The 21,328-nt window shown below is 37.3% G+C and overlaps 1 pseudogene; it reads left to right on the top strand.

Annotated features, from left to right (window-relative positions):
• The first annotated feature begins 448 nt into the window (after positions 1 to 448).
• Positions 449 to 20,996, top strand: LOC101610661 (annotated as a pseudogene).
• The last annotated feature ends 332 nt before the right edge of the window (positions 20,997 to 21,328 follow it).

Genomic DNA, 21,328 nt, shown 5'->3' with positions numbered 1-21,328 from the left:
TTGAGAGGCTTGTTGTGTTCTGCCTGCCAGTATTCTAAGAACTTGTTTAGGGTTGCATTGCATAGAAATGGACTGGGGTGAGTAGAGAAATACGGAACACAATAAGGAATGAAATCTTTGCCCTGAAACTTCTGCCTGCTCAGCTGCAATTGTATGAGAGATCACCACCTTTGAGATTTGGCCAGCTCAACTGCACTGAAATGACAGGAAGAATGCAGATACTCTTGAATGGGTCTGAATGCTAAAAGAATGTCCTGTTCTTGTAAGTCTGCTTTATCGCCCCTGGATTAACAAATTATCAGCCTACTTGGTACTACAGAGTATAACAAATGCAAGAAAGAGAGGGTCATTAACTTTGTAACATGATTTTATATTTTGGAAATGGCCATTGGCAATATGAAGCAGGCTTGTTAGATTACCTTTATAGAGAACCAATAGAGCCATAAGGATGAACTATGGGTTGCCATGGAGATCCAAAGATACAAGGACTATCAAACAGATGACAAGGTGAGCTGCTGGAACCAGATGAAGTTTTCTAGGACTGTGAGTAGCTTAGCTGGAGGGGTAGAATTTGAACTCCAGAGAATCCACTCTTGTCAGAATTTACTTAGAGACTCATCACTGGCTAGAGGAGTTGTTAGACTTGGAGCTATAGAGCTTGATGTTTGCCCTATTTACATATTGTTGGGCTCCTTCCCACTCAGGTAGTGCCCAGGGAAGAACCAGGCCTGCTGGTTCCTCCCTAGGGGTTGAGGGGATGATGAGCCTCTGATGACTCAGAAACCTCTCCTGACCACCAGAGAAAAAGCACACTGAGTGGAGAGTCCTTTCAAAGCAGGAACTTACTTTATTGTTACAGGTGGGTGTTTATATAATGTTGAGAACAAAGGCGGAGACTTTAGGGTGGGGTGAAATGTAAGGGCCAATAGCATACCCAGACCTCTGAGATGATTGGTTCCAAGCGCCCACTGGGGGGGACTCTAACTTCCTGTGCAGAAGTGGCAGGCCAGAGGCCATTTGGACCCCTGCTGAGTTCTAAGTGCCCAAGGGCAGGAATTCTAATTTCCTGTGTGGAAATAGTAGGCTAGAGGCCATTTGGCTCCCTGCTGAGTCATAGCTGGGCGGAGGCAGTTGGGCTCAGGAAGTTCCACTAGGCCTCAGGTCCCAGCCTCTCAAGGCCCAAAAACATATTGTATTGTTTGGATATTTATTTGTTTTGCCCAATGCCATTTTTTGCCATGTGAATGTTTATTTTGTGCCATTATGAGGTTTTTCTTTCTTTTCTTGTCTTAATGGCTCAGTTAAAAGACCTTGGCTTTTGAGGATATTTGAGCATCATTGGGACTGATAGAAACTATGTGGACTTTTAAAGTTGGACTTAATGCATTCTATTTTACATCATATACACTGTTATCAGTTTATGGGGGTGAGGGGCAGAATGTGGTGGCTTGATTTCATTGTCCTCCATAAACTTATGTGTCCTAAGCTCTATTTCCTCAACTGAGGACACTTTGGGATTTGGAGCTGCCTGGAGGCAGTGTCTTGTTGGGGTGGGTTTATGGTACAATAGACAGCTTCCCTTTGCAAGTGTTTGGCACACTGTACTGCTGCTTTTGTCTATCTGATGTTGGCCAAGAGGTGTTGTTTACCCTTTTCTAATGTGACTGTTTTCCCCTTCCATTTTGACCTTCCTTTCATTTCCCCCACAAGCTGCTCTTTGTTAGGTGTTTTCTGCCAGCAATGTAAACCTGACTGTAGCCATATTCTACTATTAATTGAACTTTCCTTTCAAAATACTTTTTGTGATACTGATATTGAAAACAGGACATCATACTGAAAGATAGGATAGAAAAATTCAAGATAAACTTTGTAAAAAAACAGATGGTGGCTGCAGAACAGCTAAAGGGGAATGTAAACTTTATGCCCCAGGAAGAGTAGAGTTAAAAATAGACAAGATATAGATTGAGTCAACAAGTTTTGAGAAAAACAGGAATGAGGAAATGGTCTCCAAAGATAGCCTAACCGGAGATTTGAACCCTGGTTGAGTAAAAATAAGATGTTTTGACATAACTGTACCAGTAAAGTTGCAACAAAAATTAACAATTTCTGCTTTGTAAGCATCCTTGTAAAACCTCCCCCTACCTGCTCTTGTTATAAAAATCCTATAAAAAGAAACCTCTCAAGGGTCTGGGGGTCGATTCCTCTGTCTCCTGCGTGAGATAAGTGTCCACCCCAGAGCTCTGGCCTTCCTGAATAAAGCCTCATGCTTTTGCAGCAAGCTCGGTCTCCTGTTTGTCTTTGGGTGCGTGCTCTCCTGAGACTTGAGTGAGGGTCTCCCTCAAGGGAGTCTTTCAATACTTACTAAGAAAAAGAGTAATAGCCATAGCTCCACATTGTTTAGAAACTGCAATGCTCCCATCCCTCCATTTTTTTTTTTTTTTTTTACCATTGTATGTTAGAAATATGAAACTGATTTTCTCATGTCATGGGAGTCGATAGTTGACAAGCAGACTTTTCCCTTGCACTTCTGAATCGAGTTGAAATGGTAAAGACATGGGGAATTTTGAGAAGCCATACATTCAAGACAACAAGGTGGAGAATGTTCTGAATTTAAAATGATACACTGGAGTTTCAAGTTGACAAGGAATGGAATTGTGATAAATAAGCACAGTCATCAACTTGAAAAGATTTAGAATCACCATGGAAATAAATCTCCAGATATGCCTGTGAGGGAATTTCTAGATTAGATTAATTGTCAGGGGGAAGTACAACCCTAAATGTGGGTAGCACCAATCCATAGGCTGGATCCCAGAATGAATTCAAAGAGAAAGGTAGTCAAGCAGCACCATTCATTGCTCTCTGTTTTGAGACTGTGAACAGAATGTGTTCAGATGGTTCATGCTCCCGCCGCCATGACTTTCTCAGGAAGAACTGCATCCCCTGGAAACGTAACCTGAAAGGAACCCTGCCTTCTTTAAATTGCTTTGTGTAAGGTATTTTGTTGGAGCAATGAGAAAGTAGTCAATGCAATTTTCAATTATCATGTGAAAAGGTGTAAAAATGACTGGCTGAGTTTTGGGGAAGAGACATGAATGTTGTGAGGAAGGAATAGTTTGAATGTGAAACAGGAAATTTATAGATTGTTGCCTTTAAAAGGCAAGGCATTGGATTCTTGCTATCCTTGGGTTTTGCCTTGAATTCAGTAGAATCCCACATATGCTGTTGTAACTCAGTAGCAAGTGAGTTACTGCTTTGTTTTGCCAAAGAAAAGCAACTTGATTGTCAAATTGGCTTCAAAACTCTGTGCTTACACCCAATGATTATTGCTGATATTGCCTGCAGTCTGAGAAGAAGCTTCCTGTGAAGCTTCCTTGTCTTCTACAGATTTTTCTTGTTTTTCTTTTTTAGTGAATGATGGTTACACCAGAGATTCATAATTTGCCAGTCTTCTAGGCGTAGTTCTATAATTTCTGCTGTCACAAGACTTCTTTTGAGGAAAAAGGAGAACATTATAGTAATAGCCAGGTCTGTAATAATGACACAGAGATTATCAACATTTCCTCTTGCCTCAGATGCACGTGTTCTCGGGATGGTGGGTAGTAGAGAATCTAGGAAGTGGAAGGCTGACTGAGTTTCTGAGTGCTTCAGTGGTACAGCTGAGAGGATTTTCCTTGTGAGCTAGCTGCCTTTGAGTCACCATGATTCTTTAAGTAACAACAATAAATCCTTTGTTTCAGCAGATTGTATTTGAATGGTCTCCTCATTGCCCTTTCACAGGTGAATTTATGATTTTTAAAAATATTTATTTACTCATGAGAGAGAGAGAATGACCTCTTGAGGGCCTCTAGCTACTACAACTGAACTCCAGACACATCTGTCAGCATGTGTATCTGCCTTACATGGGCTGTGGGAAGTCAAGCCTGGTCATTAGGCTTCTCAGGCAAGCACCTTAACCACTAAGCCATTTCTCCAGCACACTTTTATTTTTAATTTCTCCTCAGAAAAAGTCACACAAGACCAAGAATAGCATCTTGACAGTGGAAAATCACCATGTATTCTTTCTAGTAAACAATTATAAGCATATAGTTGATAAATATAAAATAATATTTAATTAGCTAGTACTATGAATGAGAAAGTTTTCACAATTTTATTAATAGTAAAGATGATTTATATAAGATAAACAAAACATTAAATTTATGATTCATTAAATAATCTAAAGATATGGAGGAAGACTTACAATTTGTAGATAAATAGAAATAATGAAAACTTATCTTGAAACTGGACAGTAAGCCATAACATGAAAAGAAAAAAATACTAAAGCTTATATTCAGGGTAATATTTTCTACTCTTAATAGGGACTTCACTCTTAAAAACAATCTCATTTTCAGGCGTTGTTTACAAGGACAAAGCATCTTTGTTTCTGCTCTAGGAGTTGTTACTTCTCATTGAAGTATATGCAAAAGCACTGGAAACTTGAAAACATGCTTCAAATCCTACACAAAGTGCAATATTATTCAAAATTGCTAGGGGTCAATGCTTCCATGATCATGATTTACATGGCTCTGCACATTGTGGATTTTAAGCAAAATTGGAATTGCTAGTGCCCTATACAATCCTGATTATCTCAGCCAAATGCCAGCTCTCTTGTATTATTAGACCTTTGATAAGCATTTTTCATGCTAACTTTTTGATTCACAATCAGTATGTAAAAATATGATATTTTGTTTAAAAAAAATTAATTAAAAGAAAAAACAGTGTTTCTCAGACTTTTGAGTGTTGCATCATTTAGTGTTCATAATGGACACCAGAGAAGTCAAGTGTTTATGTCTATAAACATTATGAATAGAATTAAAGGCATTGTTGAGTTAATAAATATTCTATAACTTAGACAGTAGTATTATTCATTGGTTTTATTTTAAGAAGAGATAAAATTCAACAATACACATATAATTGTAAAATATTTATGATGGAAAATCTAGCTTAATTTGTCAAGTTTCTATGATTTCATCATTTACTTCTAATTCCTTGCTTCAATATACAAACATTGACTGAAGCATAATATTTCTAAACTCATGAGTTTAATTAGAAAATATTTAACTTATAAGACAATAGGAATGTGAATGCTTATATTAACCCAGACTATTATGGCTAGATGAGTTTTCCAGCAGATTTCTAAAATCAAACACAATGAGAGGAGAGATAGAGAAAAGTGAAGAAAGAATGAGATTTATCAACTACTCCCTATAACACATATATATTATACTCATTGGTTTTAATTCACTAAAGCTCTCAACTAACAATCCATTTATCATAAGGTTGAGCACAGTCAAAAAATCCATGCTGGTACTTTATTAGTTACACCATGGCTTCCATAGATCAAGAAAAATTTCCAATTTTACCTAAGGATCCAATATTAACCTTTATGCCACATAAAACTGCAGGCCTGTTGAGTATCTGTGCTGGCAGTCACAGAGGCTAACGACTGATGAACTGAACGCTTTGTACGTTCAGTTTCCTAGCAGTCATGGCATCTTTAGGCTGACATTGAAGAGGGGAAATTGCATTTTGTTATGCCTAGAGGAAAAAAGTTCTTTGTCCGTTTTGTGGTTGACCTTCATTCCACAGGGGCTCACAATTTTTCTTTCCTACACTGGAAAAAAAAAAAATGGTCTAAGCACATTGATTTTTGACAGACATTTTAGCAATGACAAACTTTAGTTTTGTTAGTTTTGAATGTAAAGGAAAAATTACATTAATTGAAAGTTAATTATTTAATAAATTTCACACCAGTTATATCTGAATTTTATTCTTTAACAAAGAAGGGTTTTGGTGATTTAATAGGTTGAAATCTATCAAGGTTTATAAATATTTCTTTTGAACCTGACATCCTTTTGACCTTATCTGAAATCCATTCTGGGGTCTCAGCAGGAACAGCAATCTATGGAAACTGAGATGTTTTTCTTTTGACTTTTTGATTTACCAAACTTTACAATAACCTTCATTCTAGTTAAAACTACTTTTGAAGGTGAAGCTGACTTTGGTGTGATATTGTGTTTTTCCATTTTAAATTATATAACACAGAGTATCAGAGAAGAGCCAAGACCAGGCTCCCACACCTACATCAAATGTTTTCATTAAAAATAAAACAAAGTAAAACTCTTGGCTTCCTGATAATCTAAATATTGAACCATAGTTTGTGAAAGTAGTCTAAACAAAAGAGATTTTCATATCATATTGTGATTGAACTAAGTGATTAGCGAACAGAAATAAATTGCTTTAATTTCCAGGATTTATAGTCATAAATGTCAAGGAAAATGTAATGATTAAAGACTGGTTTTAAATTTTGAAATTCAATAAACAAAATTCAATAGTGTCCCTACGATTTTTACTCTAGCAAATAGAAACTATAAAAAATATATTTGGTTAAGCTGTATATTACCAACTGATTCTTGCAAGTCTTCCCTAAATACTTGTTCGTGTAATTTCAAATGTTGTATTTTCCTAAAGGGGAAAAATCAACAATCTCTCTTTCTTTTTCTATAAAAACATACAAATTTATTCAAAACAAGTTTTCAAGTAAGGGTTTTATAGAAATATTCTCTGCTGCTTAACTTCTTCAGGCAGTTCAAAGTCAACCTGAAATATAATACCTTGTAAAGGAAAATAAAGTAGCAATCACATCTGGTTTAAGAAAGCAAACAAATGAATTTCATTTTGCTTTGAGTTGAGTTTTTTTTTTACACGGAATTACTGATTTATGCCAGTGTCAGATTTCAATGCATATAACACAACTTTCTCAGATTGAATCCAATTGATTTTCTATAACAATGTCAAGCATTCAATACATCACAGGTGCAGTGAGACTGTAATAAATAATTCTTCCAGGATGAAAGTGATACTTCTTTCCTTAAACACATAGGTAAATATTGTTTTGTTTTTTTTGTTTTGTTTTTTTTTTTTTGCTCATTCTACAGAAGCTAAATATGTTCTGAATCTTCATTTTCATAGTGCACATATTAAATCCATATCATTTCCTATGAAATTTCTTCTTGACATTGTTTTCTTCTGAGACAAGTGATGTAACTAATTTGATTCTGAGTAAAGGCTGAAGGACTGGCATTTTAAATGAAAGTAAAGGAAGCTGTTCTTATTCCAAAGTATTTTTATAAAAATGCTCCCCTCAAATTAATGAGATTTTATTTCATAAAGGATAGGAAATGAGTCTGAATTCTCAAAATGACATCCAGTTTTCCATACGCTAAATGACACAGTGCAAGCAATAAAATATGCCGTCACCTTATATGGGTGGCTGCAGGACTTGCAAAGTTGCTACCTGATTTGGAAATTTCTGCAAAGATGGCAACTCATCAAGTAGCCACCCTTATTTTAAAGTAGCAACACATGTGTCTGAGATGTTTGCAGCTGTGCAGGTGCAGAGAACACACACAACCTTCAACTGAAGGCGTGCCACAGTACAGCAGAGCCAGACACGACTACCTTGCATCAACTGGTGTCTCTATACTCATTTTGCTACACACAGGGCTAAGGACCCTAAATCATCGTCTTTCTTTCTCTCTTCCTCTCTCTCTCTTCTTTCTTTCTTTCTCTCCCTCCCCCTCCCTCTCCCTCTCCCTTTAGTTGTAGTTATCTTCCATCGCTGGGACAAACTTCTCCCCAGAAATAGCTTACGGGAGGAAAGGGCTTATATCAGATTTACAGAATCCATGGAAAAATCATCAATAGTGGAAGAAGCGAGCTCACTTCCCCAGATCCGCAGCAGACAGATATCACCAAATAGCCAGCAAACCCAAACAGCCAGAGCCCAAACTGTGCTCTCTACATACCTAATAGGGTTGTACTAAAAGACCCAGCACCAGTGGCACTTCCTCCATTAGGCTGCTGGAGACTTAAGTAGGAAGCGTAACCTTAAAATTAAAAATAAAGTAAAACAGGGACAGAGCGGGCTCCCCGCGTGTGGCTTGTGGGGAAGTCACCTGCCTTCCCTTCTCATCCCCCTCACACGTTGCCCGAGTCACTACCTGGGCAGCACCGTGTCTGCGCTGCCGCAAAGTCAGTCGAAAGGCGCTGGATTCCACCCTGTGGGCCTCAGGAGGCCAGCCGCAGCTTCCGGGGGTCGGCAGGGTGTGGGGGGAGCATCAAGAAGCAATTGAACACACTGATGAAGAACAAAATGAAGTGGACAGCCTTCATGAATAAGCCAGTGAGGAAATTTTGAAAGTAGAACAGACTTCCCCAACCTGCCAACCTTTTATTTTTTAAGAAGAGGTCAGGATTGATCGCCAAAATCCCAAATTTTGGAGTAACAACATGTGTCAACCATCCACAAGTGTGTGCACTGCTTGGGGAGGAAGACGAAGAGGTGCTGCCTTACCTGACCAGAGATGAGGTGCCAGAATTTGAAGATATGAAATCAGGTTACAGAATAGATTTTTATTTTGATGAAAATCCTTTCTTTAAAAATAAAGTGCAATCCAAAGAATTTCATCTGAATGAGAGTGTGATCCATTTTCAAAGTCCCCAGAAATCAAATGGAAATCTGGGGGCTGGAGAGATGGCTTAGTGGTTAAGTGCTTGCCTGTGAAGCCTAAGGACCCCGGTTCGAGGCTCAGTTTCCCCAGTACCCATGTAAGCCAGATGCACAAGGTCACACATGCATCTGGAGTTCGTTTGCAGAGGCTGGAGACCCTGGCAAGCCCATTCTGTCTCTCTCTCTCTCTGCCTCTTTCTCTGTCACTCTCAAATAAATAAATAAAAATAAACAACAACAACAAAAAATGGAAATCTGGAAAGGATTTTACGCAATGCTCAAGACAGACAGAGAATAAAGCCAGTAGGAAGAAGCAGAGAGCTTCGTGACCTGGTTTACAGATGTTCTGAGGCAGGTGCAAATGAGTTAGGAGAGGTCAAAAAAGGTGACACTTGGCCAAATCCCTGGCAGTACTACTTGGTTCCTAATCTGTAAGATGAAGAAGGAGAGGGGGAAGATGATGATGATGATGATGATGATGGAGGATTAGAAGATATTGGCAAAGAAGGGGATGAGGATGAAAGTGAAGAAGATGATGACCAGGAAGGAGAGGAGGATGAAAGAGAAGATGACTATTGGAAAACAATACTGATGGATTCCAACTTTTTATTTTTTAATTTTTATTTTTTTAAATTTTCTTCAGTCCCTGGGGCAAGTTGCAGTCTTTACTCCACACAACCTCTCATGCTCAGTAGCCCTATTTTTGAGGTCTCCTTTTCTAAACATCATAGTTCTCAACTTATTTTGGGGGGTAATACCCTGATCAGAATACAACTGGAAAATAACTTTTTTTTCAATTTGTTCTAACTTCAATTTTGTTTATTTTTACTTATTTATTTGAGCATGACAGACAGAGAGAAAGAGAGTGAGTGAGATAAAATAAGCACATCAGGGACTCCAGCCACTACAAATGAGCTCCAGATGCATGTGCCCCCCTTGTGCATCTGGCTTACATGGGTGCTGAGGAATCAAGCCTTGAACCGGGATCCTTAGGCTTCACAGGCAATCACTTAACAGCTAAGCCATCTCTCCAGCACTCTAACTTCATTTTCATTTCTTCCTGTCTAAATAAGAACTGTATAGAATCAACACCACCATGATGCTTTGTGGAAAAAATAAATGCCTTCAGCTCCCTTTGCTCTGGCGGAAGCAGGAGGGTGCCAGCCCTGTGTAGTAATGCATAGGTTCTAGCTTCTTTCCTCCTTTCTCTGTATATTATGCTCAGAGATTACACTGTGTCTTTATGTGAATATGAAAAGTTAGCATTTACCAACATGTACTTGTCTACTTTCTCTTATTTAATATAAAGACATTTTTTTAACAAAATGGGGTATAGATGGGCAGCAAAGGGTGGGTTTGAGATGTCTGGATGGGTTAAGTGGGCATTTTGACAACATGGCTTCTCTTTGGCATGTTTAATTGTGATATTTAATGGACATTAGTATAGTTTAATATGAAACTTTTAAAATAAAATTCTCTCCTAATGATGACTTGAACCCTGCTATTCTATGGAAGAATCAGCAGAACCTGAAGAATTTATTTGAATTTGACATTCTCTATTGTAATTTTGTTTTATTTTAAAACTTTCTTTGTTTGTACTGAACAGGAAAAAGAAAAAAGCAGTAGCTCAGTTTTAAACGTTAAGTGTACCAGTTGCTTTGTTACAATAAAACTAAATGTGTACACAAAATAAATAAATAAAATAAAGCCTGAGGCCATAGGGGATATTCACTCCCATTCAAACCACCACAAGCTACTACATACTGAATTTTTATCATATTTAGATGCATATTTGTGATAGTTAAGAAATCTTGCTATGGTGTTTTCTGAGAAGGAGGATTCAAAGTCTGTAGGAGATAGACAGTTTCCTTGGCTAGACAAACAGATATGGAAAATGATAACTTAAGTTGGTGAAGCTGGTGACCCCCTTCCTCCTCCTTATTTATGGCTTAAATGAATTGCCTAGCTGGTAGGCTGGCATGGCTTGCTGACTCTGTAGGCCTTACTGGATGCTTCATAGACCAATGAGTTCCTCGATCTTCATTTCAACTGACCAATCATAAACTATGTATAATTGGGCAGGTTTTCCTCACTGGATTAAAAAAAAAATGCCCTGCTCCAGTGGAGATGACAGATCTTCCAGCTCTGGAATCTACTACTCAATGAGGAATCTGTTCTCTTTGCTTTCTTTTCCACTTATTTAGAAATAATCTTTATTTTTTTTAAATAATAATGAAATAGAATTAGACTAGATAACTGCTGACAGATGAATGGATAATGAAAATGTGGTACGTGTACACTGTGAAGCTTTTCTCAGCAGTATTGAGAAGTGCAATTATTAATTTTCAGGAAAAATGGAAAGATCTGCACAGAATTAAGTTAGGTATCCCAAATTCAGAAACACCAAAACTGCATGTTTACATTCATATGCAGATCCTAGTTTGTGGGTAAAATCGATGTAGTTAAAATGGTGACCAGGAGCCTGTATACAGGGAGGACTAGGAAGGGGAATGGGAGAAGGGTGAAAGGACACAGAGGAGAGGGCAGGTATGGGGAGAGAGGAGACTTAGGGACAGCAGGAGAAGGAGAATCAAGTTTAAAAAGTGTAACTAGGGCTGGAGAGATGGCTTAGTGGGTAAGCGCTTGCCTGTGAAGCCTAAGGACCCAGGTTCGAGGCTTAGTTCCCAGGTCCCAAGTTAGCCAGATGCAAAAGGGGGCGCACGCGTCTGAAGTTCGTTTGCAGTGGCTGGAAGCCCTGGCGTCCCCATTCTCTCTCTCTCCCTCTCTCTTTCTCTCTGTGTCTGTCGCTCTCAAATAAATAAATTAAAAAAAAAAAATTTTTTAAGTGTAACTAAAAATGCCACAATGAAAGATGTCTATAACTAAAGAAAAAAAAAAATGAAAAAGGTTTGGAGAGATGGCTTAGCAGTAAAGCACTTGCCTGTGAAGCCTAAGGACCCCGGTTTGAGGCTCGATTCCCCAGGATCCATGTTAGCCAGATGCACAAGGGGGCACATGTGTCTGGAATTCATTTGTAGTGGCTGGAGGCCCTGGCACGCCCATTCTCTCTTCCTCTCTATATCTGCTGCTTTCTCTCTCTGCTTGTTGCTCTCGAAGTAATAAATAAAAATAACAAAAAAAAATGAAAAAGGGAAATCAAACTGTAGATAAAGTCTGACTAGTAGTTGCTTAGGGCTGGAGGTGGGTAGAGGAAACATAAAATAGCTTATAATCAGTATGACTGAGGAAAACTTTCTAAACCTATTGTGCTTTCATTTGGTATCTTTGTAAACATGTTATAATAATTTGAACTGTACACTTAAAAGTTATAGTGTGTGCCTGTAGGATGTGTTTGTTTTATGTGTAAATGCGGCCAAGTACGTGGCACAGCACCTGAGTGGAGGGGATAAATCTGGTGTTTGGTCTTGTATTTTCCACCACTCTTTCTTATTGTTTCCTCTGCATTTTCCACCTGGACCACAAGCTCCAGATTCTCTTCTATCTGCACCCTTCTCTACACAGCCATATTGGAATGAGAGAAGATCATGCTACATGCTTAGCTTGGGTTCTGAAGATCCAAATTGAGGTCATCCAATTTGTTCAGGAAATACTGAACCATCTTGAGAGGCCAGATTGCACAAGTTTAATGAATCAACTTCATGTTATGTGATTATTTCTCTAAGCTGTTTTTATAAACGGAACAGTAATTTGAAGAACAAAGCTTAAAATGGAGTGTAATATTTGGAAATGCCCCACATACCACTTAATAAATCTGCTTTCCCCCTTACTACAAAACATGATTGTGCAGCTAGATATTAACAAGCAGATCATATGTCTTAAAAGATCATTAAAGTAGAAGATTACTATAGGGTCATGACAGGTTGTCCTAGGACAGAAGTCCTTACACAAGGAGAAGCTGAGGGGCAGCAAATAGAAACTTGAACTGGAATATCTCAAGCAGTTACATAGGCATAGCTAAAATGTGAGTTGTAATATAGCATTTTGTGTCTTGACAGCGTTTACTTTGGTTAATTCAGATTGGTCATAACATATTTTCCCTGACATGTTGAAAGTTTCCTATGTATACCAATTTATTAGAAGGCTACAAAATGCAGTTTAAGGAGAAAACTTCTCTAACATTTGGTTTGTTTTTTACTTTATGTCACAAAATAAAAGAATCTCACAGACATTGTTTGATTTGGGGTGAGCTTAAATAAAAGTTTGAATAACAAATGCATATAAGTGGAGGAATTGTATAAATACAAATTATAAATTCTACAATCTTATGGAATCTTAAGGGTTTTTTTATTAGTTATGTACATACTTAGCCATGTTTGTAGCATCATTAGCCTCTTCCCTGTCCTCCCCCCCCCCGAAGAATCTTATGTTTAAACATTTTTTTTTTTCTTACATACAAGATATTTAGGCTTTAATGTACTATCAGCCACTTGAAAGTAATGCAGAATGACACAGGCTACTGCCACAATTAGGAACCAGCAGGGGCTTTTATGACATTTACATTTTATGTGTTTACAAAGTTGAAATCTAGTGGCATTTATTTCCCTACTTACTGTCTCTCTTGTCTCATGGGACAGCAGGACACATAATGAGTAATAAACATGTTATCGTTAGGATTCCACTAAATGAAAATTTAATTAAATCACAAATTTTAAAAGATTTCCTTTCTGTGTCATCCTGCATTTGATATCTGCAACTTAGGTTCATTTCTATCAATGTTTCCATACTAATTTGTTAAGACAGGTTAAAATAATTGGATGTATATTTAATACTTGAAAGAATGAAAGAACTTTTCTGAATCTATTAGTACATTAAAATTATTCAATCTTGAAGAAATAAAAACTTATATAAATCTGTAATTTAAAATATTCATTCACTCTCCTACTTGTAGGCAAAAGAATGCAAGACATAAATATGAAATAAACAGTACAGATACTTAATTTAACTTAAATGTTGGTGTACTCCAGTAAACCCAAGATTTATTAGGTGGAGGCAGGGGGATCAGGAATTCAAGGATAGCCTCAGCTCCATAGCAAATTCAAGGTCATACTGAACTCATGAGTCCCTGTTTTATTGCTATATTTTGTACAAGATACATTTACTCTTATGTAAATATACTTGATATTTGTCTATGGTCTTAATAACATTTGTTTTTATCTTTGTAATAGTATTATTTATGGAAGTAGAAATTATTGACTTACTTAAGAAATACATTTCTTAGAAAGGAATAAAATGCAGGTAGTTACTTTCAGTTTCAAAAGTGAAATAAAACGGTAATTATGTCAAGTACAGTTTCTCCTGGCATTTTAGAACTCTGTAAGGGCAAAGAGAAAAGGTGGAAAGGTGAAGATGCAACCCATATAATTTGCTCACATCAGTGTATTACAAAAATATGAAGACTTTGCTGCATTTTCATTTTAAAATTGAGAAGAAAATTAATAGAAAAAGATGATTTGTCACAGGAATGGTGGATAGTACTTAGAATTAAAACTTGAAAATAGTAATAATCAAAGAAATAATATGACAAAGGTAGCTGAAATCTAAAGAATTTACAACAAATGAGAAAGATGTATAATTGATCAAGTTGAGGAAAAGTTCAAACAGATGTACAGCTATTAACATCATTTGTAATAGTTGCAGTGAAGCAAGTGCTTCGGTTCAAGAAATTCAGCAGTATAATGGCAAGGGATATTTAAATTAGATTCAAAATAGTGAAATAATCAACTGAGATAAGGAACTACATATAATTCCTTATATACAATAAGTTAGAGTTTAAGCAAAAAATTAAAAAACCTAGCTGAACATTAATCAAATATTTAAATCATCCTACATATATGTACTTCCCAAGCATTAATTTATTTTTTAATTGAATTGCCTTTACATACCAATATTTAATGTATATTCTACACTTAATTTGGCTAAAATGTAATTTATTAAAATGTATCCACCAAGACATTGAAAGCAGGAACATGAAGGCTTTATGTTAGATTGTGTCTTTGGGCAATTAACAAACAGCTGAATGAATTGACCTGAGAAATGAAAGTAGTACACTCTTCATTCGCAGTTTCTATTTCTGTGCTCTTAGTTCCCTGAGGTCAAAAGTGATTGGAAAATATTAATGCAAGTCTTCACAAAAGATATTTAGTATTTAAATTGCATTCTATTTGGAGTATTACTTTTTTCTTTTATTAGCTTGATTCAAACTACCAAGAACGTAATTATTTCTGTCTGCTGTATCCATGTGACATAGAGCACCAGGTAGTTAGTCTGACAGTATCCATCTTTATTTTCAGACTGATTGTATTGTTGCATGATGACCATTTAGAACTTAATTTAGAGAATAATCTTTTACCAGCAAAAGAAAAGCTGAAAGTGCTTTCATTAAGTTCTCATATAGTTATGTTTTTTTTTGTTAAGATGCAAACCATAATATTTATTTTCTCTCAATTTTTATAGCAGAATTAAATATTTTAAAATAAAATGGCAAAAGAACATTATAGTGCTTATAACAGAATAGGCAGTATTTATTTCTAAGATGTCTATATTTATTGTGAGAATATAAAAATATTAAATCTGTAACTGAAAGATCTCTGTGAGGAGATCCTATATTTTCTTTTTTTTTCAATCTTTTTTTAAAAAAAATTTTATTAGCATTTTCCATGATTATAAAAAATTATCCCATGGTAACTCCCTCCCTCCTGCCACACACTTTCCCCTTTGAAATCCCATTCGCCATCATATTACCTCCCCATCACAATCATTGTACTTACATATATACAATATCAATCTATTAAGTACCCTCCTCCCTTCCTTTCTCTTCCCTTTATGTCTCCTTTTTAACTTACTGGCCTCTGCTACTAAGTATTTTCATTCTCACACAGAAGCCCAATTGTCTGTAGCTAGAATCCACATATGAGAGAGAACATGTGGCACTTGGCTTTCTGGGCCTGGGTTACCTCACTCAGTATAATCCTTTCCGGATCCATCCATTTTTGTGCAAAATACATAACTTCATTTTTCTTTACCACTGAGTAGAACTCCATTGTATAAATGTGCCACACCTTCATTATCCACTCATCAGTTGAGGGACATCTAGGCTGGTTCCATTTCCCAGCTATTATGAATTGAGTGGCAATAAACATGGTTGAGCACGTACTTCTAAGGAAATGAGATGATTCCTTTGGATATATGCCTAGGAGTGTGATAGCTGGGTCATATTGTAGATAAATCTTTAGCTGTTTTAGGAACCTCCACACTGATTTCCACAATGGCTGGACCAGATTGCATTCCCAGCAGTGTAGAAGGGTTCCTCTTTTTCCACATCCCTGCCAACATTTATGATCATTTGTTTTCATGATGGTGGCCAATCTGACAGGAGTGAGATGGAATCTCAATGTAGTTTTAACTTGCATTTCCCTGATGGCTAGTGACGTAGAACATTTTTTTAGATGCTTATATGCCATTTGTATTTCTTCCTTTGAGAATGCTCTATTTAGCCCCATAGCCCATTTTTTGATTGGCTTGTTTGATTCCTTATTATTTAACTTTTCGAGTTCTTTGCTTATCCTAGATATTAATACTCTATCAGATATATAGCTAGCAAAGACTTTTTCCCATTCTATAGGTTGCCTCTTTGCTTTTTTCACTGTGTCCTTTGCAGAGCAAAATCTTTGTAATTTCATGAGGTCCCAGTAATTAATCTGTGGTTTTAAGGCAATTGGGGTTGTATTCAGAAAGTCTCTGCCAAGACCAATATGTTGAAGGGTTTCCCCTACTTTTTCCTCTAGCAGTTTCAGAGTTTCAGGTCTGATGTTAAGGTCTTTAATCCATTTAGACTTAATTCTTGTGCATGGAGAGAAAGAAGAATCTATTTTCATCCTTCTGCATATATATATCCAGTTTTCCCAACACCATTTGCTGAAGAGGCTGTCTCTTCTCCAAAGAGTATTTTTGGCATTTTTATCGAATATCAGGTGGCTATAGCTACTTGGGCTTACATCTGGGTCCTCTATTCTGTTCCACTGATCTACATGTCTCTTTTTGTGCCAGTACCATGCTGTTTTTGTTATGATGGCTCTGTAGTATAGGTTAAAATCAGGTATGTGATACCACCAGCCTCTTTTTTGTTGCTCAGTATTATTTTAGATATTCAAGGTTTTTTGTGATTCCAAATGAATTTTTGGATTGTTTTTTCTATTTCCATGAAGAAATCCTTTGGAATTTTGATAGGGATTGCATTAAATGTGTAGATTGCTTTAGGTAAGATTGCCATTTTCACAATATTGATTCTTCCAATCCAGGAACAAGGGATGTTTCTCCACTTTCTAGTGTCTTCTGCAATTTCTCGCTTGAGTGTTTTAAAGTTCTCATTGTAGAGATTCTTTACTTCCTTGGTTAGGTTTATTCCAAGGTATTTTTTTTTTTTGATGCAATTGTGAATGGGAGTGATTCTCTGATTTCATCCTCTGTGTGTTTGTTGTTAGCATATATGAAGGCTACTGATTTCTGTGTATTTATTTTGTATCCTGCTACATGGCTGTAGGTTTTGATCAGCTCTAACAGTTTGCTAGTAGAGTTTTTAGGGTCCTTTATGTATAGAATCTTGTCATCTGTAAATAATGATAACTTGATCTCTTCCTTTCCAGTTTGTATCCATTTTATGTGTGTCTCTTGCCTTATTGCTGTGGCTAAGACTTCCAAAACTATATTAAATAAAAGTGGGGACAGTGGACACCCTTGTCTTGTTCCTGATTTTAGTGGAAAAGCTTCCAGTTTTTCCCCATTTAGTAATATGTTGGCTGTAGGCTTGTCATAAATAGATTTTATTATATTGAGATATGTTCCTTCTATTCCTAGTCTCTGTATGACTTTTATCATGAAGGGATGTTGGATTTTGTCAAATGCTTTCTCTGCATCTAATGAGATGATCATGTGATTTTTGTCCTTCAACCCATTGATATATTGTATTACATTTATAGATTTGCATATATTGAACCATCCCTGCATCTCTGGGATAAAGCCTACTTGGTCAGGGTGAATGATCTTTTTGATATACTCTTGTGTTCTGTTTGCCAATATTTTGTTGAGAATTTTTGCATCTATGTTCATGAGGGAGATTGGTCTGTAATTGTCTTTTTTTTGTTCTATCTTTGCCTGGTTTTGGTATCAGGGTGATGCTGGCCTCATAGGAGTTTGGTAGAATTCCTTCTTTTTCTATTTCCTGGAGAAGCTTAAGAAGAAATGGTTTAGCTCTTCCTTAAAGGTCCAGTAAAATTCAGCAGTGAATCCATCTGGGCCTAGGCTTTTTTTAGTTGGGAGATTATTAATAACTATTTAGATCTCCATGTTTGTTATAGGACTATTTAAGTGATTGATCTCATTTTGATTTAAATTAGGTAGGTCATATAAATCAAGAAAATCATCCATTTCTTTCAGATTTTCATACTTTGTGGAGTATATGCTTTTATAGTATGTCCTTATGATTTTTTGAATTTCTCTGGAATCTGTTGTGATGTTAACTTGTTCAACTCTGATTTTATTAATTTGTGTGTCTTCTCTCTTTCTTTTGGTCAGATTTGCTAAGGGTTTATCAGTCTTGTTTATCCTTTCAAAGAACCAACTCTTTGTTTCTATTTCATTAATTTCTGGCCTAATCTTTATTATTCCTTCCTGCCTACTGATATTTGGTTTACCTTGTTCTTCTATTTCGAAGGCTTTAAGGTAAAGCATTAGGTCGTTTACTTGTGACCTTTCTAATTTCTTAATATAGGCATTTAAGACTATAAGTTTACCTCTTAGAAATGCCTTCTTTGTTTCCCAGAGATTTTGATATGTTGTGTTCTCATTATCATTTTACTCTATAAATTTTTTGATTTCCTTCTTGATTTCTTCATTGACCCATTCATCATTTAGTAGTGTATTGTTTAGTTTCCATGATTTTGTGTATGCTCTATAGCCTTTCTTGCTACTGATTTGTAGTTTAATTCCATTGTGGTCAAATAGAATGCAAGGAATTATTTCAATATTCCTGAATTTGTTAAGATTTGCTTTGTGTCCTAATATATGGTCTATTTTAGAGAATGTTCCATGTGCTGCTGAAAAGAATGTATATTTTGCAGGCTTTGGATGAAATGTCCTGTATATATATATGTTAAGTCCATTCGTTCTATGACCTCATCTAGTCGAGATGCTTCTCTGTTTATTTTTTCCTGGGATGGCCTGTCAATTGATGAGAGTGGGTGTTAAAGTCACCTACTACCACTGTGTTTGGTGTTATCTGTGACCTTAATAGTGTTTGTTTGATGAATTTGGGATCCCCCATGTTAGGTGCATATATGTTTAGGATTGTAATGTCCTCCTGTTGGAGTGTGTCCTTAATGAATATAAAGTGACCTTCTTATCTTTCTTGACTAATGTTGGACTAAAGTCTACCTTGTCAGATATTAGGATAGCAACCCCTGCTTGTTTTCTAGGCCCATTTGCTTGAAACACTGTCTTCCAACCTTTCACCCTAAGATAATGTCTATCCTTTGTAGAAAGGTGAGTTTCTTGGAGACCACAAATTGTAGGATCCTGCTTTTTACCCCCATCTGCAAACCTATGACTTTTCGTTGGGGCATTGAGGCCGTTGATATTAAGAGATATTATTGAAAGGTGTGTATTTATGTTTGCCCTTTTTTTTTTTTTTTTGTGGTTCCGGTTCTACCTGTGCTCTGTTGTGTTAACTAGTGTTTGAGTTGTGCTTGTTTTTTCTAGGTTCCTTATATGTGTGCTTTTCCTTTTCTTCAGCATGGAGGATTCTATCAAGTATTTTCTGTAGAGCTGGTTTTGTCTTCAAATACTCCTTTAACCTGCTTTTGTCATGGAATGTCCTTATTTCTTAATCTATTTGAAAGGATAACTTTGCAGGGTAAAGTAACCTTGGTTGACAGTTGTTATCTTTCAGAATTCAGAATATATCACTCCAAGCCCTTCTGGCTTTAAATGTTTGTGTTGAATAATCTGCTGTAATCTTGATGGGCTTGCTTTTGTAGGTTACTTGATTTTTCTCTCTAACTGCTTTCAATATTTTTTCTTTGGTGTGTGTGTTTGGAAGTTTGATTATAATATGGCGAGGAGAGCTTCTTTCCAGGAATGGTCTGGCTGGGGTTCTAAAGGCTTCCTGTATCTGCATTGGCACTTCTTTCCCAATTTGGGGGAAATTTTCTTCTATGATTTTGTTGAACATGCCTACTAAGCCTTTGGAGTGGAATTCTTCTCCTTCTACTATGCCCTGAATTCTTATATTGGATCTTTTCATAGTGTCCCGAATATCTTGAAATTCCCACTCATACTTTTCTAAAAGTTTGTCTTTCTCTTTGTTGGACTGTATTAGGTCTGCCACCTGGTCTTCTAGCTTAGATATTCTGTCCTCTCCTTCATCCATTCTACTGGTGAGATTTTCTATACAGTTTTTTTATTTCATTAACTGTGTTCTTCATTGCTAGTAATTTTGACTGGTTTTTCTTTATTATTTCTATTTCCTTATTTATGCTGCTGCTGGGCCCACCGCTGCTGCTGCCTCTGCTGCTGCTGCTGTAGCTGCCACTTCTAAAGCCACTGCTGCTGCTGAAGCTGCTGCTGCTGGGTCCACTGCTACTGCTGCCACTGAAGCTGCTGCTGCTGAGTCTGCCGCTGCTGCCACTACTGGGTCTGCTGCTGCTGGGGCCGCTGTTACCGGTGCTGGAGGCACTGATGTTGCTGCCGGGCTCTGCTCCTGTTTGGGTCCTGCTGTTGGCCCAAGTTGGCATGGCCCAAGTTTCTGTGACCCAGCAGAGGAGCTTTAGCAGCAGCAGTTCCAGCAGTGGGGGTGCTGATCCACAGGGCCACAGTTGCCAGGCTCAGTATGACCCACAGAAAAAGCCAGTGCCCAGCTCCAAAAATCAGAATAGCAGCCCAAGGACCCAGGACCGCTGCTCTGTTCGCTGGAGCAGGGCTCAGGCAGTGGGGGAGGGGAAGGAGCCGCAGCTGCTCTGGTTCTCTCGCTGCTCCACGTGTTCTACCTCATGGTCTGCTTCTCCATTGTTCACTGCCCCCTCCCTTCACATTTCTTGAGTTGCGGAGAGTGCCGGTGTGAGTGGAAACTCCCTGCACCTGGCTTTTCCTGTGGCTGGAGCCAAGCCAGGTGGCTTTCTGGTGTGCCGCTGCTGCAGTTGGCAGAGCTGCCGGGGCCCCTTTTGCCAGCCTGTGCGGGCTCTGGATGCTCTGGATCTCTTCTACTTCTCTGCTGCTGCTTCAATTCCCTATACACCTCACGTTTTAGTAAAAGTGGGTGTTCTGCTGAGTTTTTTTGGTCTTTTTCCCCCCCCAGGTTGCTTTGGCAACCTACGCCGCCATCTTCAAGTTCTCATATAGTTATGTTTTAAACGCTATGATGTCATATCCTTTTTGAGTTTATCTATGAAAATGACTATGAATTTCCTGGGAAAATAAAATCAGAACAACATTTTCTCATTTAGTAGTTCTATGTAAACTCTTATTACTTAGTCATGTCATTGTTCTTAAAAGCCCAGATCTCTATCCCTTTAAAGAAAGATGTGCTCTTGAGTATTAAACTTTCTCAGAATTGATAAGTTATTTAAAACCTGAATGAATACTCACAATGTAGACAGAACAGTATTACCACCTAATAGGGATAATGAGATGTGTTTTCCAATAAACTGGAGGCAAAAATTTAAAGTATCTGAACGTTAATAGAATACAAGATTCCCTAAGTATGCTTCT

Source organism: Jaculus jaculus, chromosome 3 (assembly GCF_020740685.1).
Source record: "Jaculus jaculus isolate mJacJac1 chromosome 3, mJacJac1.mat.Y.cur, whole genome shotgun sequence".
NCBI classification, from domain to species: Eukaryota; Metazoa; Chordata; class Mammalia; order Rodentia; family Dipodidae; genus Jaculus; species Jaculus jaculus.
The sequence above is the reverse complement of the archived record's forward strand: the minus strand, read 5'-3'. Positions and strand labels throughout refer to the sequence as shown.